At 36.2% G+C, this 19,799-nt stretch overlaps 1 long non-coding RNA gene across 1 annotated transcript in view; it reads right to left on the bottom strand.

The window, feature by feature from the left end:
* Nucleotides 1-19,799, bottom strand: part of LOC145991984 (uncharacterized) — a 382,136-nt gene that overhangs the window by 296,338 nt on the left and 65,999 nt on the right. The window contains exon 2 of the long non-coding RNA XR_014442117.1: nucleotides 1,231-1,290. This is a non-coding gene — a long non-coding RNA (uncharacterized LOC145991984). The remainder of the gene's footprint in view (nucleotides 1-1,230; nucleotides 1,291-19,799) is intronic.

Here is a 19,799-nt window from a genome sequence, read left to right as displayed (position 1 = left end):
TATGTACAAGAGGATGTTGTCGCCAGTGGTTTTGGTGGAAAGTACTGTAGTGCTCATGAACTGGTTTGGTTAAAAAGTGCTTGTTCTAGAAAGAATTTCTACCGGTTGGATGGGAGTGAAGTATGTTTTGAAGATGGAAATTTAATCTTTGGTGTGCTCAAAGGACAACTCCTGGAAATTTGTGCGGGGCTTTCTACAAGGTTACCTCAAACTCGACGTATTCCCTGATGGCATGATAGTACAGCGAATTTGCAAAAAATTGAACCCTAAAGTGCCTTATACCAAGTGGGTCCATTTTCGACATATTCCACATTTATTGATTTTGTTGAAGAACACCCGATTTTCAGGTTCAAAATTAAAATTAAAAAAAATGTGTTAATCGAATTCAACTTGGTCTAATTTGTATGTCATGCCACCAAGTTAACAATTTTTTATGAACAGTAAAACAATCAAGACCGTCAAACTTTTTCAAATAGCAGGTCAAAACTTACTCGATGTATAAATTTTCAATGAAATTGCTTACCAAACTCAGCAAATATCTCAAAATATCAATAAGACACTAAGAGTACAAATTTATAGAAAACCTTCCTTGTTTTATCAGCTATCCGAGGACGTATTATAATGTTCACAAAAAATTAAATATCTGAAAAAAGTTCAATATAAACAGGACAGTTGGAGCACAACTATGAATTGGAAATTGAATAAACAATGAAATGGAAGAAATGTGTAATAATGGATTTATTTGAAAACTATTACTCAAAATGTTCTCCTCTATGTTGAATACTCACTCCAACCCGCTTCCTTACTGCTGTTTTAGTTACTCTTGAAGTGAAAGTGCGTCGTATTTCTTCAGTCGTATCGAGGATTGTTTGTTGGAGATTTTCCACGGAAAGCACGTAAACTAAGGCCTTCAGGTGCCGCCACACATGAAAATCGACAGGACACATGTCCGAACATCTTGCAGGCCACGGGATTGGTCGTACCCTCCTGATCCAACTACTTGGAAAAGTTGTGTCCAGATTCTGCCAAAAGGTTCAGTTAGCGGCCAACTGGAAATTTGCTTATGTGCTGATAAGGAGTAATGCGAAATGGGGAAGGTCGAAATGGGTATGGACACATTACACGCTAATAACTAAGAAAGAACAACATTTTACAATTTTCATTCACATTGTAAAATCTACACTAAATACTTTATAAATTCATATGATGGATTAAAATGTATTTTCATACCTACATACATCTTTCCAAATTGCACAGTAAACCTTCGCAACATTCGTCTTGTATTCTACACTGTAATTGAACGGAAACATGTATTTTTATTTTTTCTTCCCAAAATTTGAATCACTGCTAATTGTCTAATTGAATTAATTAAAAATATATGTTACCTAAATAATATTTGCTTATATATTGTTGATCATTTTTATTACATTTCTTAGTTAATAAATTTATTTATAAGTAATGAAACAAATTAAGTTTAAATTTTATTATTAATATTCTTTATGTATATTCATTAGTTGTAAGTTGGGTCAAGGACTGGCAAACGTTACTATAAATATATTATTCTATAATACTCTGAATCACTTTATGAGAAATTAAAAAGTATGGTTGGCATACAAGGTGTGGGCATTCAAGGAAGTAACAATAAAACATATTATTTTAAACAACGAATTTTTCTCTTAAAATTTTGCTCTAAATCTCAAGTTGTTGTAGTGCCCATTTACCAAGCATGTTCTGGTCAGACGATCTAAAGGATTTAGAAAATATCATCACGGGAATATCACACCAAATATGGGGCCTTGCCACTAGCAGATTGAACACTAACAAGTGCACCAAGATATGATCATGTTTGCTCACAAGGCACATGCCATTAGTGGCGCCTTTTTCCGGGTTTGATTATCTTAGGTCGCAGTCGCAGCAAGGGGCTTAGATCCTAAAAGCTTCCTTTGAAAAACACGTCAACTTCTTTTGCTGTAGGTTCTGATTATGCCTGATATAGATCATGCACTTAATTTCAAGTTTCAGGAAGATATATATATGATCAAACAGACGTTCTATGGATATATATTCCGTAAGTAAATATATATATATAGGGTGTCATAAAACTGTTTCAACAACGCTTGGGTGCTGGTAGATATCATAAAAGCAAGTAACTTTTCCCTATAAAGTTTACCTCGAAAACGCTTAGTTTCTACGCTATAAGCGCTTAAAATCTATCCCGTACGTATGCAACCCAACACAGCAAACGCTTGCTCTGACATAACTACCAGGGGCGCGTGGCAGGGTTGCCACTAGCGTTCCTCGTTAAGAGAGACGACTTGAAAACAACAACCTGTGAGTCTTGCCTGAGCAAAATCCAAAACATTAATGATACTTGCGATGTTGTAAGAAGCATTGACAGTATTTATAAACTGACCAAGACAAATAATGGGCAGACTGAAATTCAAGATTACGTACTCATTCTAAAATATCTCCATAATTGATGGATTGATTTGGTTTATTTTAATTAGCTTTTCTGCCACGTTTGGCTAATCGCGAAGATGAGGATGATAGCTATGATGAAATATAAAATGACAAGATTGTCTAGGACAGGATTTAAACTCGAGAGACCTGGCGCTTTGGCGATCTTTGCTAACAACATCACCACGGAGTGTTTCCTTTATCATGCAATATCGACAATTGCAAGCGACACGTAAAATACGGGAAATACACTAACGAATAAATGTAAATAATGCAAAAATGTGCAATACGAGTACCCTTTACAGTTCAGCGATTGACATAAGTATGCATTTCTTGGCTTTGGTTCTTAATAAGCAGTAGATTTAATGTGTGAATTTTGTTCATGTCTAAACAACGTTTTTCATTAAATTGAAAGTCGGCGTCTGTGGTAGAGTGGTTAGAACATCGCGCTACGATACCAGGAGTCTTGGATTCGAATCCAGGTTTGGGTATGAATGTTTGTGAGTGTCCATTCGTCAAATTCATCATATCATCACCCATCCCCATCTTCGGAAATTAGCCAAAAGTGGCACAAAAAGTTAAGTAAAATAAAGGAAATCAATCAAACAATGAATCATTAAATTAAAAGAGCCTTGCAATTATTTCCTTATGATTGATTGATTTGGTGTTTTAAGTCCACTTTATGCATAGTAAGGCTAATTGGGACTGGAGCTACAGTTTAAAGTGGGATCCGAACCACTATGTCTCCACAGGGTATCGAACCCGGAACTGCTTGATTACAAGTCAACGACGCTACCACTGTGCCATCGGGGATGCCTAATGAGACGAACACGTTTAGCAATAACGCTAGCACAGATAGGAATAATTTTCAAATAAATTGTATATTGGACCAATCAGTGTGTTTTGAATTAACATAACACTTCATTATACTCTGTAGGACGCCGTGATTGCGTTCCGAAAGCCCTATAGAGTTATGTAAACCTACTGGCGAAAAGTTGATGGTTATTCCCAATTGATTGCCAAGTTCCTGAAAAAGCTTAGATTTAAATGCTGACCCACGATCAGTATATATATATCTTGTGGCGTTCCATAGCGTAACACTATTTCCTCATACACAAATTCAGCTGCTGTACTGGCCATACAATCCGCAACTGGTTAGGCTATTAAGTACCGCGTCCCAAAATCTGTTGCGGCAATTATGTATCGGTGACGAAAATTGGATGAAGGAGGATGCAGACCTGAAAAGTCTAGGCAAATCCGCTGGAATGGCTTCTGTGAGGGAAAAGTACATAGTTCTCCTACTGGTGGACCTGGACGGCGTTTATTCTGCTGGCATGGAATGCATTCCCTAATTTTCCTTTGTATAAATATTTTCATATTCGGAAAATAAATTCGTGGTAATGCAACATTGTAACACTTGGTAAATCCAAGATGAGAGCCTCCTATGGGTAAAGCGTGGAGTGTCTCAATCACAGAATCACGTAACGTCATTGGAATGCATAACAATTTCCTGTTAGTGGCCCCTAATTTCTCCTGTCTATATAATAAACCATCTTCCAATACATGACGATAAACCTGCCTCTGGATAGATAAAGGTTGTGTTCCATCGTCCCGGTCTGGGTCCTACAAAATTTTAATAATTGGGCCAAAAAATAATCCTGTCTCTGATGTTCCGCGACATCTGTGGTTGCATCAAATAATGTAAGTGTCCTGGGTTCGGGAATGTTCTCTTCAATGTTGCCATCCTCTATATTTTCTCCACATTCTCTGCTGAGGGGATCGGCGATGTTTTCCGTAGTTTTGACATGTATAGGAGTGAATGAAAAATCCTCCAAAAGGTTACTCCATAGAAGAAGCTTTGTGCTTAAATTATGGGATGTCCTAACATACGTAATTGCTTTATTGTTCGTGTGCAAATCGAAATGGCGTCCCACAAGAAAAAAATCTAAAGGATTTGAGAGCATGTAAAATTGTTGTAAGTTCTTGTTCAATTACACTCAATCTTTTTTCAGTATCCGTCAAAGTTATATTACAGTATGCACATGGCAAGTACTCTCCTTCTGCATTGGGCTGCTTCAATACGTCACTGACAGCATGAGATGAAGCATCGGTAAAAACCTTGGTGTTCTTCGCTGGATCGTAAGGTAACAAAACAGGTGCAGTAATTAGTGCTTCTTTTAATTTTTCAAATGCTGATTGTTGTTCAGGACTCCATGTAAATTTCTTACCTTTACGGATTAAACCTTGTAATGGTGATGCAATGTCAGAAAAAATTTGACGTACTTCCTCACGTAGCTGCAAAGACCTAAAAACATTTTAACTTTTTGTGGTGGTAGGAATTTTACAATTCTTAATGGATGATAGTATCCTATCGCTGATACGATACCCATATCTACCCACATTGTGTCCTAAAGCAATTGTTTCGTAGTATCCAAATGGACATTTAGGCACAGCCAATTTTAATCCGGCAGATCGTAAACATTGAACATTTTTTCTAAATTCACGAACATATCCTTAATGTGTTAGGAAATACAAACATGTCATCAATATAGAAGGCAAAATTATTATCATTCATTCCCGCTGTAGCGAGCTGGACACACCGGGTCATCGCCGCGGGAGATGTCACATGTCCCGTTGGTGTAAAATTCATAGCAAATTGTCCTTTGGCTGGTCTAGTAAAGCCAGTGTATTTTTTTTGATTCGTCTGCTAAAGGAATCTGAAAGAATCCTTGTTTTAGGTCTGCACTACAGTAGTAGCTCTTACCGGGCATATTATGTAAAATTTCTGAAATGTTTCCTATTGCAACTGCATCGAAACCAGACCTGGCATTAAGTAATCGAAAATCCTGCACCATGCGATAAGCTCCTGATTTGTTCTTAACAAGAAACACTGGTGAATTGTGGGGGGATGTTGTTGGACTGATGATCCCTGCTTCTAGCTAGTTGTCAATTTTCTGATTTATTTCCGAACGCAGGTGTACAAGTATAGGGTAGGCTGGGACGTGAAATTCAGAATCGTAACGTGGTGGAGATTTGGGTTTCTCATCCATTTCCTAGGAAATGCGATGAGAAAATAGAATGTTATCTAGTAGAGGTGCTCGGATTTTCATTTATTTCATCATGAAGTAAATGAAAACTGGAAGAATAGTTTCAATAACCAGTTTTAAATATGTCCATGCCACAATTGATGTTGAAAATACATAGGGCGTAAAGTTTTTTTAACATTAATGGGAGAAGAATTATATAATGGAAGACTTTATATATGCCATGATAGATGTTCAGTCTAACATGAGGATGAATCCGATGAAACTTATCAACCTTAAGTCAGGGTGGGTCATCAGCAAAATGTAAAAATGCAGAGGAACCTGCGCCCTAGCTCCGTCGCGGTTACGCGCGTCGGGCTGGTGGTTTGGTATCAGGAGCGTCCGGCATTCCGCGTGGCGGAAGGTTCGATGTCGGGTTTTAGGCAGCCACATTTTGCCAAAAATACGGTCGGCCCAGGGTAGGCCGTGGACGTTTCCCTATCACTCCGCTCCTGGTAGCGCTGTGGTTTGCTCGCGAGCTCGGTATCATGGCTACGACAGATTCCAATCAGGAAAATTTCCACCATTTCCAGAATTTAATTTAATTTTGAGCAAAGGCATTTAGATTCAATGGTTTCTTGTAGTTACAGTGCTTTTTAGAAAGTAAAAGGTACAATTTTTTTACATGATCTTGGATACAAAAAGTATCACAGCGTTGTTTATATGGATTAAAATAATTCAGTAAGCAACAGTAATTGTAAACGATTTTTTTTATATATTTAACGTTCCTGTGCAATTTGCTCAGACTGTGATTAGGCTTACCCTTAACATATTAATTAATTAAAAAGGTGGATTAAAAGTGGATTTTGAAGTTATATTATGAAAGAAGAAAATAAATTTGAGTATGTTGAATCTGACTCGGTGGCACTATGGTGCATTTTAACTAGTCCCAGCATAGAGTATGCTTGTTTGAGTCAATATTTTGGTTTTGTTATTAATATTAATTGAGATTCCTTAAAAGTTTAATTTAAATTTGGTTTAAAACTGACCGTAACTTGTAAATGATTTAGAATGCTTGAACTATAACTCTAAGATTATTGCAACGAGGATATTACATTTTATATATATAGTTTTGGGAATGTATAAGGCCCCGAGGACCACTCATTTATATTCTTAATGACTGAAGTCTCCTAGCACCTTATGAAGGGAGCTTAGATTAAGGAGATAGTCAAGTTTATACGAGATTGTCACTTGCCTTATCTTACCTTAGCTTACGAATACATTGCCTCAAAATTTTCAATTCATGTTAATATGTAAAGAAACAAAACGCTAATTATATTCCTGGCCACGCTATACATTTAATGTCCGCTATTAGTATATAGTTTGAGTGGCGTACCGTGATTTAGGATATAAACCGCTCGATTAATTAAAAGTTCTAGTTTTGAAGTAATAGATGTGTAAATAGGCTGCAGTGACGTGAGATGTCCGAACACAGGTAAGCAGTAGTGACTTGAAAGAGTCCGTAAGAGTAAGAGTAAGTATATACATATACTTAAGCTTTAAGCATAGTTAGGCACAGCCAACTTAATTTGAATAACTAGAAGAGAATTAGAAGAGCATTACACGTGGACGTTTCTCACATATTAATGAGATTTTTTTGTTATTATATATTTATATATTATTTCTCTGTCCGAAAAAATGTTTTGTTTGACAGTTGAATATTTATCCTTAGCATGTTATAGCTTCGAATCTTAAAAACCTTTAAAATGTAGATTGTTTTAGATTTTAATATATAAATATTGCAATTTTGTCATCAAGTTACGGCATTTATTAATGTTAAACAAGTCTAAGATTTTAAATCAACTTGCGTAACATAATATTAATTTATAAAAAAAATGGCACTAATAATGTTAAATAAAAGCAGACTTATTGATTAATAATGTGCCTTAGGCACAAAAAGTTTTTTGCAGTATTAAAAATACTAGTTCAGCAAGTACATCACTAAAATTTTATAGATACACTTCAGAAGAAGGTATATAATTATATTAGCAAAGTTTTATTTTAGGGCCAGTTATTGAGAATGTTTATTTTATATGGATATGTAGACATCGACGTCAAGATATTTTTTGCGCCCCAATAACAAGTATTTTCTTTCGGATATTGGATCATGACCAAAATCCTGGTAATCCATTCTGCCATCGCAGAATGATTATGGTTAAAACACAACGGTTTTAGTTTCAAACTTTGCCACAATAATCTGCTAAGCATATTTTAGAATGAGTTGAGAGAATTAAGGATTCTTCAAGTTTTAGTGCAAGATATTTTTTCCTTTGTGAAGTTATATATCAGTATTTACAAAGCTATACTACAGTGTAGCATAGTCAAGGAAATCGAATGTTATTTTGGTTATCTGGTTTTTTTTTACCTGCAACAGTTTTATTATTCAGTGTAAATATTTATGTGCATCGAATACTTCCTACTCATACATACGAATAAGCGAAATAGCCAGTGACAGTTTATATATTAGAAGAAGCTTATTTGGCTTGCAACGAAGGTAAGATTTGATATAAACAGTGCATAACAACATTTTTCCTTTCGTTTGGTAATAAGTGAAGTGGCTATAAATTTAGCAAAACGTAGTACATTTTGGTGTAACCAGGCTTTTCTACATGCAGAAACAATGATATGTTTATTTGTGATAATTTTACTGCGAACACTTGTATACCAAGTTTCAATGCAACATATTACGACTATTTTATATATATGTTCTACATGCTTATTTACGATTTTACTTACATATGTGAGAATCCACGATTTTGTGTACTTACTTATAAAGTTTTTTTAATTCTTGGAACACATTTGAAGGGTCCACATCGGGTTCAATTCCATAGAAACATTGTGAACTATGGACTTCCTTCCTAAAACACGTCGGCCATTTGCAGGCTTTGTTTACATTTGCTGGAAATCAAGCTTTGCCATCGCGCTTTCGTATTGCCAAGCGTTAACTCGTCATGCCAATGACGAGTGCTCTCATCAGAGGATGAATGATGAATAACTTACATCATTAGCAATTTATTGCAAAGTGACTAGTTCTGATCCCATCATTCTTTAGAATGATACAATAACCTTGCAGTCTGCTTGTTCGAAACGAGGCAGAAAACACATCATGTTTACATTTGTTCGTTCGTGGATTTCCCCCATCTAACGTGTCCCTTGCAATTGTTGATATTGCATGATACACGAGACGGTCCGGGGTGATGTGGTTAGCAAAGATCGTTTAGGCGCCAGGTGTCTCGGGTTTAAATCCTTGCCTAGACAATGGTGTCATTTGTTATTTCATCATATCATCCTCATCTTCGCGATTAGCCAAAGGTGGCAGAAAAGCAAATTAAAATAAACCAAATAAATCGATCAATTATGGAGATATTTTAGAGTGAGTGCGTAATCTTGAATTTCAGTCTGCCCATTATTTGTCTTGGTCAGTTTATAAATACTGTCAATGCTTCTTACAACATTGCAAGTATCATTAATGTTTTGGATTTTGCTCAGGCAAGACTCCCAAGTTGTTGTTTTCAAGTCGTCCCTCTTAACGGGGAAGGCTAGTGGACACCCTGCCACGCGCCCCTGGTAGTTATGTCAGAGCAAGCGTTTGCTATGTTGGGTTGCATGCGTACAGGATAGATTTTAAGCGCAGAAACTAAGCGCTTTCGAGGTAAACTTTATAGGGAAAAGTTACTTGTTTTAATGATATCTACCAGCACCCAAGCGTTGTTGAAAAGTTTTGCGACACCCTGTATATATATATATATATATATATATATATATATATATATATATACACACATACACACACTACACACTCGACGGACGATTCCAAACTTCACCAAAAGTGCTCCAGAAGGCTAATTTATTGATACTTTTGCCCAATTTTTTTCGCACGTATATTCTGCATAAAATACGTTAGTATGTCAAGAAAAAAATGCCTGCCATTTTTCCAATGCAATGCAATTCATCAATGTACGTTTGCCCAATTAAGAACCTGTCAGTTTAACCCTACTTTACGTTTTGACCTTAATTTTAAATAAGAAAGGGCCAAATGGCAGACGCGTGCTGGCAGTGTCCATGCACCTATTCAGGAAGGAGTGTTATCACAACATTTGAAAGCAAAACTTAGGATCGACTATTATAATCCATTTAATCCCTACGTTCACAACACCGTATAAATTCTGGTTATATGTACTTGTACACTTTGTGCTTCAACTCACAATTCCAACATATGCAATGTTACCGATGTGAAAGCTTAGTATTTGTACTACTTTTAGGGGATATACGTTTGCCCACACATACCATGCAATACATCAAAAGTTGCAAAACACTGTTAAATTTGTAACTACATCGTCATAAATTCGGTTTGTAATATGCGATAGAACTTGTGATCGTAGTTGCGATAGAATAATATATTTCACAAATTTGTATTTTTAGAGTTTATGCTTTCCAAACCCATATTATTTGGTTCCTTTATTAAGGAGAAATACTATTTCTTTTCATGCTGGAAGAAAAAATGCATTTTATATTTGAATTTTTCTGAAAGAAATGATATACGAAATTCGCAGCAAACTTGCATACAATATTGCATGTTTGTTTAATTTCATATTTTAAGAGAAAGACAATATCAGTGAATTAATTTTTTTGTAAAATTATGACGTTATACAAGATACATGAAAATGAGATAATTTCTTACAAATTTACGTGTGTATATCATAATATCTCCTTTTCATTAAGGTATTCCCTAAGTAAACTAAATAAAAAAAGTTTGCTTTGTTTGATGAGTTGACTTCCAGTTACCACACTTTATAATTTGTACACATCTGTTCATATAAAGTTGTACACTTTTTGAGTTAAAATTCAGCTTCGGTGGCTATCGAAGGTGTCGGTGCAGCCGAAGTAAATTAGGACTTAAAGTGGTAAAACTTGTAAGTGCCAAAAGCAAAAGTGTTGGGAAATCGCATCGTTTCGCACATCAGGCCGTAAGAACGTGCACACTAGTGACCTCTTTACACGCCCTTTGAACTACTTAGAGGGCTACCAGCCACATTTCACGTTTACCACATTATCAATCATGGCACATTTCACAGTTCAACGTGGAAAACGGTGTTTGAATCATTGTGGCACTTACAGCGTTTACCAATTTTAGTCTTCAAATGTTCGCGAAATTATACTCTGCAGTTACTGACTCTCAAAGATTTTCTCTGCGTGCCGATAATTTTATGAATTGCCGAGTGTAAGTAAACAGTTTAAGGAAAGCCATGAATTGTTGTTATTAGTGCAGAGCAGTGTACAATTTTACATTTAATAACAGGGGAAAATGCTGGAAAAAATGAAGAAATTAAATATGCAATTAATAAACAAAACAAAACTGCCTCAATTTCTGCACTTGGGGGAAAGCTCATCTTCATTTGGAAGCAAAATAGAGTTGTTGATGGTTGTAGTTGCCCCTCTTTCACTATTATAAAAGTAAAATAGACATTTAAGATGAGAACGGGAAGTAATAAACAATGGAAGCTACTCTTTCTGTAACGACCCCAATTTACTTCAGCTTCATATTCGTTTCGTTTTCTCATGTATGCATACTGCTTCTCTACTATGAATTTGATTACACAAGAAGGATGATAAAAGTACTAGCTGATTGAATGTATTTGGAGATACCTGGACTCTTAGCTGCAAAGTCACAGAGTTGGCTGTGTTGATGGCAGCAGGCCGACCTCCAAGGTAGAGTGGAAAGTACATCGTTTTCCTTTCATGTCATAAGCACGTTTTTTTTTTTTTTTTAGTTTTTTTTTAAAGAACGGTGAAACCAGGTGATCTTTCTCTTGAAGTAAGATCTATTTTTTAGGCTGCTAAACTGGAAAATCTTTCAACAGAGATAGAAAAGGAAACTATACAGGAATATTATACAGAGTAGAAAGAAAACAAGTCACAGAAACGAAACACAGAAAGTAAGGAAGAGAAACAGGAGAGGTGTTTACATATTTCGAAGTTGAAAGTTATTGGCATAGTTTTGTGAATACGTGCAGATTCAATAGAGGAAGAAGAGAATGGGGAGTGGAATGAAAATAAAATGTTTAAGGTTACAATTATTGTTAATTCGCTTTTATTAGAGGAAGGTTCCAAGCTGGCACCAAAAGTAAGACATGATAGAATTTTAGCACGAAATATATGATTTTTTTTATTTTTATTTTATGAAAATAAATTAATCATTTGATAATCAACAAAATTAATTTTAACTTGTTTTCTAAAATTAAAATCAGAAATTTTCTGCCAATAATTGTACGATAACGTTTTGAAAGTATTGCCTCCAATGCAAAAATTCTGGCAATAGTGCTCAAAGACATTCGAAATTGGTGTGAGAATAATCGGTGATTTACTGAATGTTACAAGATCTAGCGGCGTTCACCTGCAACATCACGCATGCGCACAATACTTAGTAAAATGGTGACGTACATGGACGTGCTCTTGAAACAACCTGCTTTTCTTTAATTCCTCACAGTAAAGGACGAACTAATTCTTGCCAATCGCCGTGTCAAAATGAAAGACTTTTCGCAATTGTTGGGATTTCGTTTTAGCAAATGAATCACATTATTCATGCTGTGCTTGGCTATAGGAAACTGTGCACAATTACTGCGAGTTAGGGCATTCAAGTATGCAATTCTTCAACATAACAATACTTGCACACACATACACAAGTCGCCAAACACAGGATGCAATGGAGCGACTCAAATTCCACGAGATTTTACCTTACCCGCCCTATAGCACAGAGCTTGCACCTTGTGACATTTTCCTCTTTAGGAGGCTGGAAGGCACCCGAAGGGACATCGTTACACCAGTGATGCCGAGGTGCAAGCAGATGTGCGTCTCTGGTGCCGCAGAAGATGCCTGATATCTTCACGGAAGGGACACAACAACTTGTCCGGCGTTGGCATTTGTATAAAAACAATGATGGTGACTACGTGGAAAGTTAGTGACGCCCTGTTAAATTACATTTCAAGCTTTAAGAAGTTCATGTAAGTATTTTGCATAATTATTATTGACGTTAATGCGTATGAAGAAAGACTTAGGAAAAAGACCTCGCAGTTACATATTTATTTGTTTTTATTAATAACACGTTGAGCCTGACACAATGCACGTCTTCACTATGCAATTGTGGTCTGGAAATTGTTCCTCATATCTATCTGTGTGTAACACGAGGTAAGTGACTCTGATTTATTGAGCACATTAAAATACATATCCACATGCAAGTAATATTTTTGCAATTATTTTCAGCGTGTATATTCCAAAGCAGATTAACATTTACCATGCGTTTGTAGCAGTGCTTGTTTAACCAACGTTTTCGCAACAACATAAAAATATAAATCAAGGAATGTTTCCAGTAGTTCAATGTATTTTTTCTTTTTTCTGCTACTAACATTCATCAATTTGGATCGAAAAATACCTAAATTGTTGTCGTATTCCAACAGATAATATTTGCCCAAACAAGGAATGTGCTGACTACGGCTCGGAAGTTGATAAAGAATTATCTTCTTCTCTGAGCCTACAGAGCTATGCTAAACCAAATATAAGTCCGTTTGTCTTCAGCTAGAACAAGAAAACATTAATGCTTTGCGTTTGTCTGCAAATTTCTGGCATTTAGATTATTTTCAGTAGTTTTTGCATCTTTCATTACATTTTACTTAATATTAAAGATTTTTTCCTCCTTCCTTCTTTTTTCGTGAATTTAAGGTGCATTTGCTTGCATAACCTGAAGATTTAAATTCCTAATATGGTATTTTTTTTAAGTTTGTCATTAAACGAATACATGGTCAATGGAAAACCACAACTATCATTTATAAGTTTGGTAACGCATTACATAATTAATTGTGATATACTTTTTTCCTACACCAAATGTAAGATTTGTTGCTTGAACCTTACTTTGAGATTCCCTTGCTAGTCTCTGTTATTGATTTAATCTATGCTTTTAAAAATAAAATTAGTCACAATATTAATGTAGATATAATCTTCTGTACGCAAAAGAATAATGTACTTTCAGTTGCTGGCCGTCTACTGTTTGGTGAAAGATTCATTCTCAAAGGAGGTGAATGATTTAAAATGAAAATGTTGCAGTGAAATGTTTTGCGAGTTTGAAGTTAAAATAAAGAAATCTAAATTAGCACTTAACTGCTTTCATCCTTTTGCTTCAGTAGTTCAGTAGTGTATAAAAACCAAACATCTTATTATTCAACGGTTCTCTTTTATTATATTTAAAAAATTAAGCTTTCAACTGGAAGAAAGTTCCTTTCTGTACAGTCACTAACCTTTCAGCGATGTCAAGAACTGACATTACGAAATTAAATGTTTAGAGAAAGAAACCCGATTGTTAATACTATCACAAAATGTAAAGCAAGAGTCAGCAGTTTCACGCACTTCAACCCAATTTCCAAGAAGAACAGTACAAGGGTACAAACATACAAAACAAAATACTTTTAGTTCGTCTAATCCAACTATTCACAGAATGAAATATACTGCTTACAGTTGTCCTAACTGTACATACAAAACATGATTCTAAAGACAACAGTCCAGCCAAGGATTATTTTTGTTCATTCTGTAGGAAACGTGGTCACAAGGTTGTGGAACTCTTCCATTCGAACCACCTTGGGGAAAGGACGATGATGGAGACCTTACGATCACAAGCATGGTGGCCAGGATGACAAGGGATATACAACATTGTACCCAGATCTGTGAAACATGCCAATCCACACGTTCCAGGATCACGAAAGGTTCAGATAATAGGTGGCCGGAAGCTAGATTTGTAGGACAAGGACTCCACGTAGACCATTTCTTCTAGTAGCATTAGATCGAATACCTAATATAATCTGCTTAACCAAAGATTCGTACAGAAAATTGCGGTAGTTACGTTTTATGGCTTGCTGCTTTAGTCTAATGAAATAATCAGAATCTGTTTCGCCTTCCTCTTGTACACAACGTCGAAACTTATATCGTTCAATAACCTTATGGTACTATTATAATATGGCGGAGACAGCTATAAATCATATATTTCGCACTTTTTTTCATTGCTAACGTACTATTTTGGAATGCGGAACATTTCCTAAGGTGAAATAATGCATTTCTAACTAAGATAATGTCTATTTCTTACATTTACGAGTACTTACTGTTACTTGTTGTTTCGATTCTGTAACACATTATGGCGGACGATAGCGTACTGGTTCAGGGCGCGTTGTGCGAGTGTTTTGTCGATTTATGCAGTGTTGCAACCTTGTTTACCGAAAAATTCCATTATGTTAATACCTCGCAAATTATGCTAATATCTTGCAAACCATTCACGTAAGGTTAGGTTAGGTTAATTTAGGTTAGGCAAGCATAGTTTAAAAAATATAAAAAAATAAAAACGCTTCATGATATTTAAATTCAATTCTTTACTTACTTATATCACTCCAGTTTGAACTCAATATAAATGGTGCTTCAACATTCTATAGTTACATATATTTCATGGTACCTAATTGTTTAAAAAATTCATGCATTCTTCTGTTAAGTGGAAAATTACTCGCCATGGTTAATGCGAAAGAAACCTAAGAGAATTAACGTGAGACTTCAAGGTCAAAGTATAGAGCATCTTAAATGTCTAATTTGCTGTTACATTTTACTAGGGATAGGAGGTAATGCAACCATCATCCATTGCTCACTGCTTCGAAATAAAGTGTCTCAAGTGAATGAATTGAGATAGTTATTATTGCCGTAGTTAATTGAATATTCAGTTTTTCAAACAATTTCTCAGGAATTTTTACTTACCGTTAGACTGTAAACTTCGATACTGTATGGCATTAATACTTACAAAACAGAGCTTTCCTCTAACCGTTTTCTATGTCTTATCAATTCAGAAAATTTCCTGCGTGTTGTGGACAATTTTACTAGTAACTCGACGGTGCTGCTTTTCGAACATTTACTTCGAGTGAACTGTCTCACTCGATCTCCGACGGTTGGTTTCATCTCAAACGAATATGCTACTTTATCCTAACATAATCGTACAATGAGTTTCTGACTTCGTTTAAATTACCTTTCACTCAAATCCCTGATTTCCAAGCAAAGGAGAAAATTCTCTCCATTAAAAATATTAATTGATTGATTTTCTTTATTTTACTTCGCTTCTTGTGCCACTTTTGGCTAATTTGCGTAGATGGGGATGGGTGATGACATGATGAAATTGATGAATGGACACTCACAAACATCTATACCCAGGCCAGGATTCGAACCCGAGACACCTGTGACCTTCAAACCTAAAACAGGCGACTTCCCAGCGCAAAGAGGCTGGTGATCGCAAACTCAAAGCAAGTTGGAAAAGCTTTCTCGAGACTATGGTTCAGTCAAAACAAAACATGCTTCAAGCACATCTGGCAGTGACCACGAGCATTCCCTCCTCACTGCCCCCCCCCCTCTCTGTACGTTCCTTTAATTTCCAGATCCTAAAACCCGCGCTGTAGCCGCAGGACCAATTTGCCGAAAGGGTATTGTTTATAGCACCAAATTCGAACACCATCTTGGTCACGCACCCTATTTCATCTTATGATGACGTAAGCGTGGAATGCTTTCCTGGTTAGGGAGGCTTGTTAGTTTAAATTTCTCAGCATAAGTACACTCAAACAACGAAAACATTTAACCTGCCCTGGCATCAGAAGACGAAATACAGAGCTAGACCAAGAAGGTGATGAATTTGGTGCGACAAGTGAGACCAGTTGCAATGAATCGGCAGCGAAGATGGGAGCCGTCTGATAGGGACAGAGGAAAATTCGTAGACAGCGATGCCAACGCCTCCCTCGCACTTCTTCGTACTATTGTTAGGAAAGGGACTAACGACACTCTCGAAATCGGGATTCCTTTCAACATCCAGCCGAGGCTTAATATTAAGAATACATTTTCTCCTTGCTTCTTGTTTCGTGAATTTTAAGTGCAATCAGATACCACGTAACAGAAGCAGAAATAAGATAGGAAGCATAGATTAGTCATTGCTAAGCTGGGCCCTTGATGATAGGTGCAAAGGCATTTAAAGTTTTGAAAAATGTAGTTGCACCCGACTTTGTGCAGAATCCTTCGTATTATCGTCTAAAGGATAGTATTTTGACACACTATAAACCTGTAACAAATAAGTTTGGTAACATTATAGTATAGGGGAGACGGATTTCTTCAAATTTACAGGAGAAAGTACTTACGGAAATCATTTTCTGTACCGTTGTGGAAGTTTGTGAATGTAGTTTTGAACCATTTTAATGCGAATATTTGTTGTTTCCTGCGAAAATCTCTGTCTGACACGCTGTTTCTGCTGCCGCCATTTGCTTTCTCCAGGAGTGCACAATGTTCCATACAAGATGGGGGTGCACGGAAGTTGTTGCCAGGTGTAGAAAATGTTGTTTAATGTTTAATTCAACACTGAATCTTGAAGGAATAAGTGGAATGTGGGAAATGTGGAAATGCATGCAAACTGCACATTGGACTAGATGGGAAGTGGAGGTACATGTGTTCGAAGAAGGTCCAGGGACGTGGAAAGTTGAAATTCAAAAGAATTCCGTGTGGATTTAAACAATATGCCCGAAACGGTACATTTATAGAAGAAATTAAACTTCCTGCACCCAAGATTGTAATAATATGTAATATATGGCTATTTTTGCCGTACCCAAGATGTGATCTCATACGATATGAACTGGACATTAGCCCAAACTCAGTTGTGGACTGGTCGAACCACTGTAGGCAAGTGTGTGAGGAATGGGTAATTGATAATTCCTCCCCAACAGAAGATCACGGAGTAATTGTAGAAAATGATGAAGCAAAATTTGGAAAATCAAAGAAATGTATCAATAGAAGGGCACGTCCTCTTGACGGACAGTGGTTTTTTGGACGAATCGAGAGGGGAAACGCTAAAAGTTTTTAATTGTTCCTGTACAAAACCGAAGCGAAGAAACTCTGCTCGAAGTTGTCCGAAAATCCATCCTTCCTGGAACAACTATAATATACGATTCCTGGAAGGCATGTGTCAACTTACAAGGAGCAGGCTACAGACACCTTAGAGTTAACTATAGTGTGGAGTTCATCGATACACCGGCAAGTGGACATATCCATCAAGAGAATCTGCAGCGAATAATGAACGACGACATGCCAGTTCACTCTAAGAATATTGAGAGAGTGTGGCGTAATGTTAGACATTCAATTCCAGTTTTTGGACGCAAGAAATATCACTTCACGGGCTACTTATCTGAGTACATCTTCAAGAGTCTGTGATGATGGTGGTTTGTGAAAGTTTATCCGGTTGATGGAACTTGCCCCACAAAGAATTCAGACATAGTTTTGCAAGGGTGCGTTTACCTGGGTTCACCTCAATGTTGTTTCACCCAACACAATTCTCAAAATATTGTTGAATATATGTTTGTTTATCCTCCTCTGACTTACACCACCCAGGCCAACCACTTGCTTGATTTTTAGAAACGTGTTCACATAACCCGTCGGATGATACAAATCTAAGCAATTATAATTGAATAAAGCGAGAAGTTAACCGCACGTTTAGAAGTAAAAAAAAAGAGATTACTTGAAAAGCAAAATTAAGGAAATTGAAACAAACAGCAAAAATGAAAATATCAGAGATTTATATGAAGGTATAAATGAATTTAGAAAGGGGCGGCAAACTAAAGTAAACATGATAAAAGGTAAAGACGGTGATTTTCTAGCTCACGGGTTTCCAACTGGCGGCCCCCGTTGCCTTTTTCTGCGGCCCGCGAAGCCAGTTTGCAAAATACGTTAATTTTATTTATTTTTATTAAAATACATTATATTTTTACTGAAGGAACGGAAGCTCTGTGAAGAAAGACCATATCACAGGTAGAATTGATGTTGCAGTCAATAATGATCATCAGAAGAATCTAAAGTGACGTAACTTTCTCTTCACACCATGCATTCCACCCCTTCTCTATGTGGAATGACCTCGCCCGCTTCCGCGAAGGCTTCACTCTTTGTGTTTAAAAACAAACTGCGGCGCTATAGAGATCTGTTTCACTATGCACGATGTACGAAGATATTTCCATTGTTCCAACTCGGATTGTACTGTGACTGATTGTTAAAGTTTGTGAAAATATCGAAATGAGCAATATCTCCAAAAAACGTAAGATTGAAAATTAAAACACCTTCTCTCGAACCTGAATTGCGTGATTTGCAAGGCGATGTGTTCCTTCAAACTAGGCAAGAAAAGGGGCCAGAGTTTTTCAAATACCTTATAAAGGAACGCTTTCCAAACATCAATGTTCGGCACCACACACACGTGTGAAAGTGTTTTTTCTTCAATGAAGTTTATCAACAACCGCTACAGAAGCAGACTGGCAGATTCTTCACTCTTTCACCTTCTGAGACTTTCAAATACAGAAATTAAAATACAACTTTAATAAAAGAAGCAGATCGGGCTCAATTTTCACATTGAAAACTTACTATGAAGGATTCTTATTTGTATTGTGTGTCTTTAATTTCTTTCAATTCATCAATAAGTATTGGGTTTTTGTGAAATAAATTGTAATTATACAATTTTGAATTGTAATTCCATTGTTTTATTGCCTCATTTTCGAAATTTAGGTCATGCGAAAGTACTAAATTTTCAGTTCAGTACTTACAATTTTTGTATTTTTTAATCCCGCCCCCAAGAAAAAATGCGGCCCGCCTATCAACTGCTGGATATAATTTTGGCCCTTGGACCTTTTGAAGTTAGAAACCACTGTTCTAGCTGACCCAAGCGATATTCTAAATAGATGGAAGAACTACTTTAATGACCTTTTAAATGTCCATGTGGGATATAAATAAGACGTAAATGAAATACACACAGCAGAACCATTAGTTCCAGAACCTAACTTGACTAAAGTTAAATATGTTATTAAAAGGCTAAAGAATAACAAAGCACCTAGCATTGATTTAATACCAGCTGAGTTAATTAAATATGGTGGAAATTCATTAATATGTCGAATTCATAAATTAATATGCTTAAATGGAATAAAGAAGAAATCCCTCAACTGTGGAAAAAATCCATAATTGTTCCTGTTTTTAAAAAAGGTGATAAAATAAACTGCAATAATTACCGTGGAATTTCTCTACTCTCAACAACACATAAAATAATATCTAACATACTTTTAACAAGACCAACCCCATATGCTATAGAAATTATAGGTGATTATCAATGTGGATTTAAACGTAACAGATAAACTACAGATAAAATTTTTCACATCAGACAGACATTTGAAAAAAGTG

This window comes from Lepisma saccharinum, chromosome 9 (genome assembly GCF_977018435.1).
Source record: "Lepisma saccharinum chromosome 9, izLepSacc3.1, whole genome shotgun sequence".
NCBI lineage: Eukaryota > Metazoa > Arthropoda > Insecta > Zygentoma > Lepismatidae > Lepisma > Lepisma saccharinum.
This window is presented reverse-complemented; position numbering and strand designations above follow the sequence as displayed.